The sequence below is a fragment of the Triticum dicoccoides genome, chromosome 3A (assembly GCF_002162155.2).
Source record: "Triticum dicoccoides isolate Atlit2015 ecotype Zavitan chromosome 3A, WEW_v2.0, whole genome shotgun sequence".
Lineage (NCBI taxonomy): Eukaryota > Viridiplantae > Streptophyta > Magnoliopsida > Poales > Poaceae > Triticum > Triticum dicoccoides.
Window position 1 is genome coordinate 9579427 of NC_041384.1, and position 14410 is coordinate 9593836.

The 14410-nt window shown below is 46.7% G+C and overlaps 1 pseudogene; it reads right to left on the minus strand.

The window, feature by feature from the left end:
- The window catches only part of LOC119271688, a 16913-nt pseudogene extending 11753 nt beyond the window's left edge, over positions 1-5160 (minus strand).
- Between the last annotated feature and the right edge of the window lie 9250 nt (positions 5161-14410).

The following is a 14410-nucleotide window of genomic DNA, read 5'->3' on the forward strand; positions in this document are numbered from 1 at the left end:
CCGAGCCGCCTCCCGTCGCCTGCCGTGCCGCCGAGCTGCCCGCCGTCGCCGGACCGCATCACCGCCGCCGCTGCCATTCTCCACCGCCGCCGCCTCCGCCCCTCATCGCCCTGGTCGTCGCCGGAAGGCTCCGGCCTCCTCCTTTCCCTCAACTCCGGTGAGATCCCGGCCGGATCCGGATCGGGACCAGATCCACCGGTCCCCGATCCAAACGCCCTCGCCCATCCCCGCACCGCTCCGTCCCGATCCGCGAGATCCACTTTTTCCGGAGTTTTTTTTTTCCTAAGTCCCAGAATTCTCAGATCCAAGTGCCTCTGTTCGCGGCCCCGTAACTTTGCATTCGTAACTCCGATTCATGCATATAGCATATCCAGATGTTCACCTCAGAGAGTACATTATTTCTTTCCATTGCACCATTTTCATTTGAGTTCATCTTGATTCCCGAAATGCTGTTAGAAGAGGGCTACTTGAGTTAATTGTTAGATCTGCTACTCCGTTTAGCACTTTTGTCATTTTTGACATGATTAATGTGTGCATGATATGCCCGCGAGTTCTACATATGCTTTGTTAAGGGTTTTGTCATCTCTCCAGAGGTGCAATCCATGTATTTTTAGGATGTGTGTGGTGACTAGTGCAAGCTTGCAAAGTGGTGCACTTGCTAATTCTGTTTTCAGGGACTTAGTAATTTCACAAGTCTTGGAGCTGTTTATCTCATGATGCCATATGTTCTTGTTGTTTCCTAGTGATCCGTGCCTCTTTTGAGGATGATCAGTAAGGGAGTTTTGTTAATATTGTAGTGCTCTATCCATCCATGTCTTTGTATGCATTTATGGAGCACCCTAGCTTGAGTCAATCGAGCTCTACTTTTGCTACTTTATGAATCTGGGCAGATTGTCAACTTGTTTGTAATTTTGCCGGTGATGTTGTAGTTGATCCGTGCATGCTATGCTATTGTTTTTGCCATGTCTAGCTTGCATATTGTGCCTTCTTTATGGATGTATGCTTGTCTTGCCATGACTTGCACCGTAGTGAGTGCATCGAGCTCGTAAACATGTCTACTTGAGTTATATTTCAGCATGTGTCAGTTTTTCACTAAGTCTGAAACTGATTATGTTTTTGCTATGTTCACATGCTTGCAATTGTATTTTCTGATCCCTTTTGGCTCAAGGTCACTAAGGGACTTTTGTTAAGCTCTTTGAGTAGCTTCATGCCATGCTTTATTTTGCCATGTTCAGATCCTGTAGCATGTAATTTTCTTGCTCCGAAGAGGGCTACTTGATCTGAAATTCCAGACGAGTGTTAATTTCACTAAGTCTGAGATCTGTATGCCATATGCATTTTTTCCATGCTTGTTTGAACCCGTTAATGGATGAATTGGCCGTAGCTCAGTGCTAGACATTTGTTAAGCATCTTGTGTGCATCCCTGCCATGTATTTTGTTATCATGTTTGGGTGCTGTAGAATGGTCATCTCATTGCATTTAGTTGGCTACTTGCTGTAAATCACAGACCGGTGTCATATTTGAATCGCTTGCCATTTCCAAACCGTAACTCCGATTCCGGCGTTCCTTATATCGTTTTCAAGCGATTTCATCTCATCTTTCCAGTGGCACACTTGGATTTCCAAGTTGAGGCCAGGTTCATGCATTTTCTGTCATATCTTGCATTTTGCATCCCGCATCGGATCCCGCATAGCATATCATCTTTGCATTGTGTTGTTTGAGTTTGCACGTGGTTGATTGTATCCTTGTTCCTTGTTTGTCTTGTTTGGGTAGAGCCGGGAGACGAGTTCGCTAACGAGGAGCCCATTGAGTTTGCTTTCGAGGATCCAGTCAACTCTGACAACTGTGCAGGCAAGATGATCATACCCTCGAAATCACTACTATCTTTGCTATGCTAGTTTGCTCGCTCTTTTGCTATGCCATTGCTACGATGCCTACCACTTGCTTGCAAGCCTCCCAAATTGCCATGTCAAACCTCTAACCCACCATTGTCCTAGCAAACCGTTGATTGGATATGTTACCGCTTTGCTCAGCCCCTCTTATAGTGTTGCTAGTTGCAGGTGAAGATTGGAGGTTGTTCCTTGTTGGAACATTTATTTACTTGTTGGGATATCATTATATTATCTTGCTATCTTAATGCATCTATATACTTGGTAAAGGGTGGAAGGCTCGGCCTCTCGCCTAGTGTTTTGTTCCACTCTTGCCGCCCTAGTTTCCGTCATATCAGTGTTATGTTCCCGGATTTTGCGTTCCTTACGCGGTTGGGTTATAATGGGAACCCCTTGATATTTCGCCTTGATTAAAACTTTTCCAGCAATGCCCAACATTGGTCTTACCCTTTGCCACCTAGCCTCTTTTTCCCTCGGGTTTCTGGAGCCCGCGGGTCATCTTATTTTAAACCCCCCGGGCCAGTGCTCCTCTGAGTGTTGGTCCGACCGAGTAGACTGCGGGGCCACCTCGGGGCAACTTGAGGGTTGGTTTTACTCGTAGGATGTCTCATCTGAGTGTGCCCTGAGAAAGAGATATGTGCAGCTCCTATCGGGATTTGTCGGCACATTCGGGCGGTGTTGCTGGTCTTGTTTTAACCTGTCGAAGTGTCTTGAGTTACCGAGATACGGAGTCTGATCGGAACGTCTTGGGAGGAGGTCTATTCCTTCGTTGACCGTGAGAGCTTGTCATGGGCTAAGTTGGGACTCCCCTGCTGGGATTGAACTTTCGAAAGCCGTGCCCGCGGTTATGGGCAGATGGGAATTTGTTAATGTCCGTTTATAGATAATTTGAACCTTAACTTAATTAAAATGAATCAACTGAGTGTGTTACCGTGATAGCCTCTTCTCGGTGGAGTCTGGGAAATGGACACGGTGTTGGAGTATTGTTTGCGCAGGTTGTTCTCTAGTTTCTAGCTCGCGCTTTGCCTCCTCTTCTCGCCCTCTTTTGTGAATAAGTTAGCCACCATATATGCTAGTCGCTTGCTGCAGCTCCACCTATATTTACCTTGCCTTACCTATAAGGTTAAATAGTCTTGATCGCGAGGGTGCGAGATTGCTGAGTCCCTATGGCTCACAGATTACTATTACACCAAATGCAGGGCCTGATGATTCCGCTCCAGGAGACGCGTATGAGCTCAAGTGGGAGTTCGACGAAGACTCTCAACGTTACTATGTTTCCTTTCCCGACGATCAGTAGTGGTGCCCAGTTGAGGGTGATTGGGACCGTGTCGCATGTTGGGTTCTCTTTTATTTTGGCGCCGTAGTCAGGCCATGAGTGTTTGGTTGATGTAATGTTATTTATGTACTTGATTGACGTGGCGAGTGTAAGCCAACTATGTTCTCTCCCCTTTATTATTTATATTACATGGGATGTTGTGAAGATTGCCTAACTTGCGACATATGCTTTCAATGCGATTATGTTTCTAAGTCGTGCCTCGACACGTGGGAGCTATAGTCGCATCGAGGGTGTTACACCTTCTCGCTCACAAGGAGCTGCTCAAGATGAGACGCGATGTTGGGTGGTGGCGCAAGAGTCATGTCTTCGACACCGGCTGAAGTGGCACTCGTAACAGTGCACAACTTGTTGGTCAATACAAAGTCGCAGCGAATGGTTAGAGAGCCATCATCAGCGTATACTGACACATCATCTTCCTGGCTGATCAAACTCGAAAACCCACAAGAATCACCTTCTGAGTTGAAGGTTTCTTCAGCTTGCCACATGATGAGGGGCGAGTTGCCACCAGGGTCACCCATCATGAAACATAAGGACACCCTAACACTAGCCGTTCCTGGATCGGTCAACAATTCGGTGAACACGGAAATTCTCCCTTCCTTCACTGATACCTCCAACTTCCAGTCATGGCCTCCTATCTGGAAAGTGTCAGAACTGAATCTTTGTTTAACACCATGGCTCGTATGCAGGCTCTTAAAGTTTGGGATCCTCAACTCGTGTACACTGTGAGCCACCTCTGACGTGTTATACATCGACACAATCCGTTGCTCCGGCCGGCAGAGGCTGGTGTCGGCATGGTTGTCCGCTAATTTACATGTGGCTACTTTGTCCGACATTGGCTAGGAACGAACAACAGCTGTCCTCTAGCTCCTTGTACTCCTCTGTCGCCTTGATATTGGCATACACATTGGCATCAGACGCCAAGTACTCAATGCAAGAGGCCTCTAGCTGACGGCAACTATGTCGGTCGGCCGTGCACTGCCATCAACGTTGGGATGACAATAACTTCTCGCACATGAGCCTCAGCTTCTCTAGGTCGTAGCGATCCGCCGCAACGAGCAGATCAAGCGCCATGTCCACACGACGCCTTGCGGCACATTTTTGTTTGCAACCACGTTCGTTAGTTGTCTTTCCTTTGATGGGCAGCTCGTCGGTGTAGATGAAGCGGAGCATGGCCCTGAAAGTTGAGGTGCTCATGTCATCGACCATGACGCGACGGGTGGTACCCTCTCTCATGTCACCAAGGAGCTCGGCTGCGAACACGGGTGACCGCATGGCTAGGACGAGCCTGTGCGCCTGGATCTCGGCCTGCTCCACGACGAACGTCACGTCCGGCAGCATGCACGCAGGTGTTGTACTCTTTGGCTCCGACAAGAGGAAAAGAAGCTTTTGCATATCCTCGGCGATAGCAGACTCCTCCTCCTCCGCCCGGAGGACCTCGACAGTGCAGAGGATGGTGAGGTGGTCGTCTTGCACGTAGCGGCTCTCATGGCCGCGGAATGCCTCTGGCACCGGCAACGTCCAGCTCCTGCCGGCCTGAGACAGCTGCCAGCTGTTGCCGGACCATACGGGGAAGGTGTGGGTCTCGTCGCTCTCCCGCACGGCGGCGGGCCACCGGCCAAGCGGGTCCTCGATCTTCAGGCTGGCCTTGGCGACGACGGCGTCGTGGGTGATGTAGGCGGTGAGCAGCAGGAGAGCCATAGAGGCGAGGTGCCCGTCGTCATCGAAGCTGCACTCTAGAGCCCAGTTGTGGCCGCCGACCTTGAAGGCGCCGGAGAGGATGGAGTAGTGGGCGTTTTTGGCCAGCGCCGCGCGAGCGTTGTAGCCGACGATGTGGAACTCATGCTCGCCCCGGACGAACGATGTCGGCCTACGCGACGCCGGCGGAACGGCGGCCGACGGGGTAGACCGCTTCTTCCATGGGCAACGGCGAGTCATCTGCAATGCTGACCGCTAGCTTGATTGATGTATTCCTTCCGTTGGATACGATGGATAGCTACTGTACATGGGATTATATAGGCGTAGTAGAAGCTAACCTATTTCCATGTACGAGCCGGACATGGATGGATAGCTTCACGAACCCGAGTAGGACTCGCCATCAACAGCACGCAGTTCCAATCGGATTGCTTTAGGGCCCTTTCCGAAACTCTCCGCTTTTATTTTTCTTTTGTTATTTTCACCAGTTTCTTTGCTTGGTTTTCTAGTTTTCTGAGCGTTTTTTTCTATCTTTTACTTACTTTTTTACAAAGGGTTCTGTGTGCATTTTAAAAATGTTCAGTGCGTATTGCAAAAAAATCACCGTGCACAAAAAAGTTCTCACTATATTAAAATTGCCCATCATATATTAAAAATATGTATGTATTTTAAAAAAAGTTCACCGCATATTAAAAAATCAACTATATCTAAACAACTAGCCCCCACTACCAAGATTTCTCTAGCTTCTTCTTGAGCCACATCACTTAAATTATTTTAGCGGTTGGATTTGCTAGATTAGTGTACGGCAGACATCAGATATGCACTTGGGAGCAGCTGCACCAAGCTTATGCACGCATGCATGCAATGCCTCTGTTAACTGACATCTAAATATGCATGCGTCCCTATTTTTTTTGCGAGATAAATTTTCGATCTATTCATCTTCAATCATAAGAGTACAACAAACACTAAAAATAATAAAAAGTACATCTAGATCCGTAAACCACCTAGTGATGACTACCCTCACCGGAGCCGGGCACCTTGTTGTAATAGACAGTCGGGAAGTCGTCGTGCTAAGGCCTCATAGAACCAACGCACTGGAACAACAACCGTCGCCGACGAAGAGTGTAGATAAGAAGAATCCAACCTGAAGACACACGAACAAAGACGAACGACGAACAAATCCGAGCAAATCCACCGGAGACACACCTCCACACGCCCACCGGCAATGCTAGACGCATCAACGGAACGGGGGCTTGGCAGTGAGACCTTTATTCCATCTTCAGAAAGCCAGCGCCGTCTCGTCTTCCTGAGAAGGACACGAACCCTAACAAATCTCAAAAAGATCTAAAAACGGAGTCCTCCCACCGGCAAGAGCCGGGATCCACTCCGCCCCAAGGCCACGGGAGACGAGGCGGACCGGCATGCGTCCCCATTAATTTATCACGTCGCTTACTTGATTTGTGGTCCTGGACAGCGTATTGTAAACTCCATCAGTCAAGCAATGAAATAAGGATTTGTCTAGGTCTCAGTTGACTGAGACTTCGCGAAGTCTCAGTCGACTGATAATATCAGCATATGTATATGACATCAGCATCTGTACAAACCAGGCCTGCTTTGTTTATTGAACTGTTTGCATGTTTGTGCTGCTACGGGCTGGCTTTGTACTTCTACTGGGCTTTTATCTCATCTCTTCCCCTGTGATCTGTTGCTTTGTTGTCAGATTTTTTCCCCTCTTTTTGTAGTTGGGATGTACGACTGCAAATATAATATGTGTTTTGCTATCCAGCTACAACCTCAACGAGTGAGGTAATATTTTTGTTCAAATCATAGCATTATTTTTTGCCGGAAAAAAAATCTTGTATATGCAATACGATGCAGGCTTGTAGTGTTTTTTATATGGTCATGTAACTTATTGTCATTTTTTCATGATACAAAGTATTTGAACACAAAGAAAAGATATTGAAGAAAATAATAATAGTTTTGTGCTTGCTATTGCTTGCCCGCGAGCTATGAAGTTGTTGCCTGCTGTTGTTAAAGTACAGAAGGACAAAGGTCAAACACATAGGTATATACAGTATATACATCATTTTTGTTACACGAACAATTTTTTAAAAAGTGTGTGAGCATTTTCTAAAAATTACATGAGCATTTTTAAGAACCGTGAACAGCTTTCAATTTTACGGACAGTTTAAAAGAAATATGAAACGTGTTTTCAAATATGGACAATTTTTTAAATGCATGAACATTTACTAAGAATTGCATGAAAAATTCTAGAAAATTGTTCGTTGCATATTGAAAAAAATGTTCACCGCATATTCAAAAAGTGCTCACTAATTATTTTAAAAAAAACTTGAACATGTATTTTTAAAATATTCATATACACACAAGGAAATGTATTTCTACTAATGGGCAACTAAAATCATATTAAAGGGGAAAAGGAGCAAATTAACTGCAAGTGTCCCTCTCTCGCCGCCCTCTGGCAAAACAAGCGTCGGTTGCAATTGAGGGCAACACTTGCAGTTGCGTGCCTAGCGTCAGACATGCAACTACCCCCGCCCCCTCTCCCGTCGCCCACCGACAAAACAAAGGTTAGTTGCAGTCGGGTGTGTTGACATGCAGTTTCATTCGAGGGCGACACTTGCAGTTGCGTGCCTAGTGTCAAACATGCAACTTCCCCCTCTCTCGCCACCCTTCGACGAAACAAAGGACAATTGAAGTCGGATGGGTAGACATACAATTGCAGTCGGGGGCGAAACTTGCAGTTGCGTGCCTACGGTCATACATGCAACTGCCCCCCTCCCTCCCCTCCAGATGTCCTCCGACATAAGAAAGAAAATTAGTTGCAATCGCGTGGGTAGATATGCAGTTGCAGTCAAGGACAACACTTGCAATTGCATGCCTAGTCTGAGGATGCAACTACCCCTCATGCCGCCCATCGATAGAACAAAAGTCAACTACAGTCGCTTGTGTGGACATGCAGTTGCAGTTGAAGGCGACATTTGCAATTGCATGCTTAGTGACAAACATGCAACTACTCCTCCCCTCTCCCACTGTTCTCCGACAAAACAAAGGTTAGTTGCAGTCGAGGGCAACACTTGCAGTTGCATGCCTAGTGTGAGGCATGCAACTTTACGGTGTACGCCTGTGAAAAAAAACACATAGCATATAAACACAATAAAAATTTGTTTTTGGGTAATACACGAAGAAACAAAGTAAAAAATATATAGACAGGATACAAATAAGCAAATAAAACAAAAGTCATGTAGAAAAGGCAACCACATCTCAGAATAAAAAAAATAAGACAACAACATGTGAGAATAAAAATTGTTCATGCGGTGTCAAAATGTATGTTCCTAAAAAATATAAATGTTCCATTTTTCCTAAACAAGAATGATTAAAAAATTGTAAATGGAAATACAAGTACACATGTATACTGTATACATAAACATAGAGTCATCTGCCCGATTAACTTTCTTCTTCTGTGTGTTCAAAAAAAAAATTCTTCTTCTGTACATACATGGTGCACACAACCAACAGAAAAAGAAGAAGAAAAAACATACAAAGATTTACATGAGACAACTATGAGAATATAAAAATAGACAAACACAAAAGAAAGGGCCGCAAGCCACAGCCCACAACCCACGTAGCAGAAGGCCTAGTGTGTTTTGAAAAGGAAGAACACATCAGCGATTGAAACAGATGGATAAAACTGGACAGCTAATCTCGACGACTGAGACTTCGTAAAGTCTCAGGCGACTGAGTTTTAGCATTCCCCATGAAATAATTGTTTTGCTGCCGTTGTTGGTGACTGCGGCTAGGTAGGTAGCTCTTTTGATATTTTTCTTTTTCGTTTTCGGTAGTATTACTTTCCTCTTTATCTATGAATTGGATCTCCCTTGGAGTGGTTTATGTATTGTAGCTCCTACAATCTCAAGTCTTAACCCATCAAGGTGCTAAAGTCCCCCTTATCTATCAAACGTTTTATAGAATCTCCATCTTGCCCATATATCTTGCATGCCACTTTTATTGATGATTAAATTATTTCCCATGTTTACAAAATAATCTGACGCAGTCATTGGATCCAAAACCTTACTGTTTTCCTTATGTATCAAGTATTTGAGACTTTTAGTTACACGAAAACACTATTACTACCATCTGACCTATTTGCACATTCAATTATTTTCATGCGTACTGTGCATGCATATGCCAACAGTTGTAGTGTGCATTTTAATTCTTCCTTTCTCATACCAGCATAACACAAAAAATCACATGGCAACACACGGGGTATCTATTAGTGTTCATCATATAAAAAACATTGTTTGGTGTGTATTTAACAAAATGTTCACCATATATACTAAATATTCAAAGTGTATTTGAAAAATATTCACCATTAATTTCTTTCTATAGTTCCTAGAACTATAAAAAAGAGAAAGTGTAAAAGAATCCCTAAAAAAACCATACTAGAAGAGAAAAAATGTAAACAATAGATAGAAAACAGAAGAAACCCAGAAAAGGAAAAAGTCCGAAACAATTTGATATCTTCTTCTTTGTTGGGTCTCATTACAATTTGATTTTTCTATATATGTAGAGGAGAGAGGATCATGTCTGCTACGGCCACCTCCGTCACCCCAGGGGTGATCGGTGCAGGGCAAGAGGCTAGAGAGCGGTAACGTGCCGCCGCCGCCCCAGCCACCACTGATGGCCGCGGCGGCACCGCAAAACCTTTTGTCCATGAAATGAAATGAAAGACCAGCGCGACACGTTGAGCCGACACTGGTGTCCCTCTGTTTGCCTGCCTTACTTAATTCAGATGATCATTAAGGACCCCGAGAAATAGTCAATGTTGGGTCTATCCCGGAATTTGCTCTCTCTCTCTCTCTCTCTCTCTCTCTCTCTCGGAGGTAGACGAAGGAGTACAAGAAGATAGTTTTCTGGCGACTAATACCCTGGCGCTCAAAACGCCTTTTTTTGCTCTTATCAAAACAACCAGCTTACGAGTCTTTAAGTAGCCTCACGCACGCATGCATAGCCGGTCCACCATGATGACTGTTAGAAGGGATAGAGGGGGATTGGTGTAATGCGATGGATGTATTATTGAGCCTCGAGGGCGAGTATGTATTGAGTACAATATTTGAAGGGTAAGACACCTCTCCTAGAGATAAGGTAGGAGACAGATTACAAATCCTAGACTACCAAACACATGTAACCCAGATATATCTTTAACATCCCCCGCAGTCATAGCGGTAGCGTTGCGAACAACATGAGCATCGCGGACGGTCAGACTAGAGAGAATACCAGCCGATGGCTGACATCCCCCCGTAGTCGTAGCGGGAGCGTCGTGGACGGTGTTGGGTCGCAGACGCGTTGACTATAGAGGAAGCCGTCGAGTTGCTCAAGCAAGGTGACAACCCTTTGTGCCATTGTCGAGGTAGCCGAGAGCGTGGGTGGGGTGGTCAAGGTCGATGTAGCAGTGCGAAAAATGCCGTGGTCCATGTCGAGTCGGGGCGGCCGGTGTCGAGGAAGTCGAGTGGGTCCGCATGCGCAAGGAGGCGCCGAGTTAGTCATGGACGCAGTGGTGTCGAAGTAGTGGTGCGCTGGGAAGAAGACGGTGTTGACGAAGCTCGGCGCCGGGTTTTGCTAGACCAGGGGACACGTCGTAGACAAAGGCACGCATCATTGTTGCCAGCACCGGGCATGCGTAGACGGACGAAGACAAAGTTGACGAAGCTGCCGTACCAGGCTTGCCAAGCCCGGGGACACGTGGTGGACGAAGGCACGCATCGGTGGTGTCAGCACCGGGCATGCGTAGATGAGGACCTGCACGAGCTGTACGTCATGTCGATGAGTCGAAGGGGCCAGCAGAGAAGGAGACTCGACAACGATTGTGGCGCCAATCGGCATGGGGCTGATGTCATCAACGGTGGTCGGAGTAGACGAAGTGGTCGGGGAAGATGACGGCGACGCTGGCGACGAGCTGGTGCTGGACGAAGACGAAGGGGGTGGACTGGGGCGGCTCGGGTGAGCAAGCGGCAGCGGCGCCGAGGTAGTAAAGCGGCAGCAACGGCCTGAGGAGGAGGCGGCGGCGGTGCTCGAAGTAGGCGAGGAGAACCCAACAGCGTGACGAAGACCAGCGTGGACGGTGGCATTCCGACACCGAGGGAGGAGGCGCATCGCATACTACGGAAAGTCAACGCGCCGTGATGGTGGAGTGGACCACGGGCCGCGGTAGTATGGCCCGAAGAGGCGACGCGGCGGTGGCGGGCAGGTCGGAGCGACGACGGGAATACCTCGAGCGGTTGCGTGGACCGTGCGCCACGTCGATACGGCCAAAGGGACGGTGCAGCGGCAACGTGCGAGTCGGTGCAACCACGAAGAGAACCACGCGGCGGCGGTGCTGCGGCCCGACATGGCGACACAGCGGCAGCCCGACGCTTGAACGATCTTCACAGGAATTGACGAAGGCCCATGCAACGACTGATCAGGTCGGTCGCGGGACGTGGATGATGGCACATATACAGTTGATTAGACTGGACATGCGATAAAGATGGAGTGGATCGTCAGGCGCGAGGACAGAATGACGGTAGCGAAGTGCGACGACGATGGCGCGCCAGCCGCAGACGAAACGCGAGCTTATGATTGATTGATTCTGCACATGTACGTGCATGCTGTAGACATGCTAATGAGGTGTCACGTGAAGCTTCCTGGTGCAGAGCAATTTCATCTTTAGCTGGCTTGATGGTGGTAGTCCTGTTGCACCGACGGCGCTGTACAGAACCATGAGCGTACAACTGCTCAAGTGGCCGCCGGACCAGCACATCATGTACTGCCATGCGCTGCATAATCCAGTGGAGTCGATGTAGGTTTCTTGATCAAAACGAAGCGATGATGTACGGCCAAGAACGATAGGCACACCAACGCGCGGATGCGCGAACGACGACCTTTATAGTCTGCCGCAGGCCGCGCGAGGCCCGTTGTGTCGTTGAACATGCCGACGGAGTAGAGGCGCATGAAGGTCGGTGGGGTGGCGGGCGACATAAACTGATCTTAGATTGAAAAACCAAAAAGAAAATATTGATTAATGCGACCGGCGGAAGAGAGAAAAATCCGGATCAAACGATTGGGAAAAAAGACTCTTTGGGCAGCCGGCCAACACGACCAGTGGACGAACCCTAAGTATAGGCAGCGCGGCCCCCGATGGTTATCATGGAGATCGACCGCCCCAGGGACGGCGCGGTGCGGAAGCGGCGGCGGCGTTAGGGTTTGGATCGATTAGGCTGATACCATGTTAGAAGGGGCAGAGGGGAATTGGCGTAATCCGATGGATGTATTATTGAGCCTCGAGGGCGAGTATATATTGAGTAAAAGACTTGAAGGGTAAGCCGTCTCTTTTAGAGATAAGATAGGAGATGAATTACAAATTCTAGACTACCAAACACATGTAACCTAGATATATCTCTAACAATGGCTACTAACAGCATGGGCCACACAACCTGAGTGTTCAGCTAACCAACCCACGAACTAACGTGCTCAGGAAGTTAGCTGATAATTATGTCAAACTAATTGCTCAGGAAGTTAGCTGATAATTATGTCAAACTAATCCAGAAGCATGTTCTCAGGTTGTCATTGAAATGGATTTTGTCAGTTGCATGATTTGTATCAAATCTGCGATATGATGCTAGAACAAATTACTCCATTATTAGTCTATAAGCTGTAAAAGTGGGTAACTTTGCTGAGACAAAAACAAGTTGGGTATATATGCCAATGTTATTGCGAGAAACTGAGATACCAAATAGATTATGCTTATTATATCTGATAGATATTGTTCCTGCTTCTTGTTACCTTTTTGTAGCAAACTGTTGACACTTGCACATTTTTACAAATTCTATATTATGTCCACTGCAGGGTAACCTTGAAGGGAAGCTTGCAACTTAAGCTGCAACCAAAAATTATAGAAAATGAGGTCTCTTCTTGTGTATACTTAGTTGATGCACTTGTGTGTTTTTAGATGTTGCACCTCTGTTTTCATTGACCTTCGATTCATGTATGTAAATTCTATGGAACTGTATCTGAAGACATGTGAATTTGTATCTCTGGTTGATGGAAACAATTGATAGTGATGTTTCTATGTTCTAAATATTCTGAGTTATGGAATAGCTATGTATAAAACCATTGATATTTGTTTTGTTTATTGGGTTTCTTTTTCTCCTGACGGTTATGTATGACGGGGATATACTATTTCCCTGTTTTGCCAAACCTGACACCTATATAACTCTGAAGGGCCAAACCCGTAAGGGAAATGAGAAAACCCGATAGGAATATAGTTCCTGTCGGTTGGCCAACAGGCATAGGTTATTTTCCCTGTCAAGCTACCCCTGGTGGTTAACCCTGGCGGGTGGCTGACAGGAAATACTTTTCCTATCGGTACACCCTATTTTCCTGTCGGCTTTGGGTTCACAGAAAAATATCAGTTTCTGGTAGTGTACGAGCTAACTACATGCACGCCACACTAAGGTGCTTCATCCAAACGCTTCGGCCGCGCGCACACCGCGGCCACCCGCAACAGACCGCTAATTTACCTAGCTCACGCGGCTGTACCACCCCGCCATACATACACAGGCGCACACACGCACGGCATGCACGCACACATGCCACACGCACAACCGTAACCCAGCTCCGCAGACTCGACCTGACGCGCTCATGTCGGTCTGCACCGCCACGGACCTGATCTGGCGCACTGAGCCGGTTGTCACCGTGCTCGATCGCAGCTTATTCCCAACAGTCAACTGTATAAGTATTACTTTCTGTCGACATGTACCGTTTTAGGCATCATTCTATTTTCTTAGGCAATGAAGCTGCGTGGAGCATTTACACATATAATGACAATCATTTTATTGCTATAGTATGTATCAAACTTTTTTGTCATTTGAGAATTTGATCTACTGAGTGTTAAACTGAATGCCTAGGAGGCACAACACAAAGGCAAAATGATGTGCCAAAATATTTTTGTCATTTTGTGAGCCATTTGAATCAAAACGGAGCACAACATATTCTCCGTACAGAATACACAATTTTCATACAAAAAGACAAATTTATTGGAGAAGGAAAGGGAGCACAACACCAGTAGAGGTCCAGTGTATGGGGCTGAGAGCTCGGATACCCCGGTTTCTTGAGGACAAAAAAGCACACCACTTGATATACTAAGAGCATCTTCAACCTGTGTACAAAAGTTTCGCGTGCTAAAATAGTTTTAACGCGCCACTGAAGTACGTTTAGCGCGTTGGACTCAACATTGGTTTACCATGCCAAAAAACGCGCGCACAAAAAACACGCAGTGTAAATTATGAAGCGCGCGCAATCGGGCGCCTCAAATTTGCAGCACGCGATAGCGCTTTTAGCGCATGCCTAAATCATTTTTGCGCGTGCACTATTTTACAGCTTCTGTTGGAGCTATTAGGCGCCTAAAAAATCCGAATTTTAACGCGAGGAGCAGTTT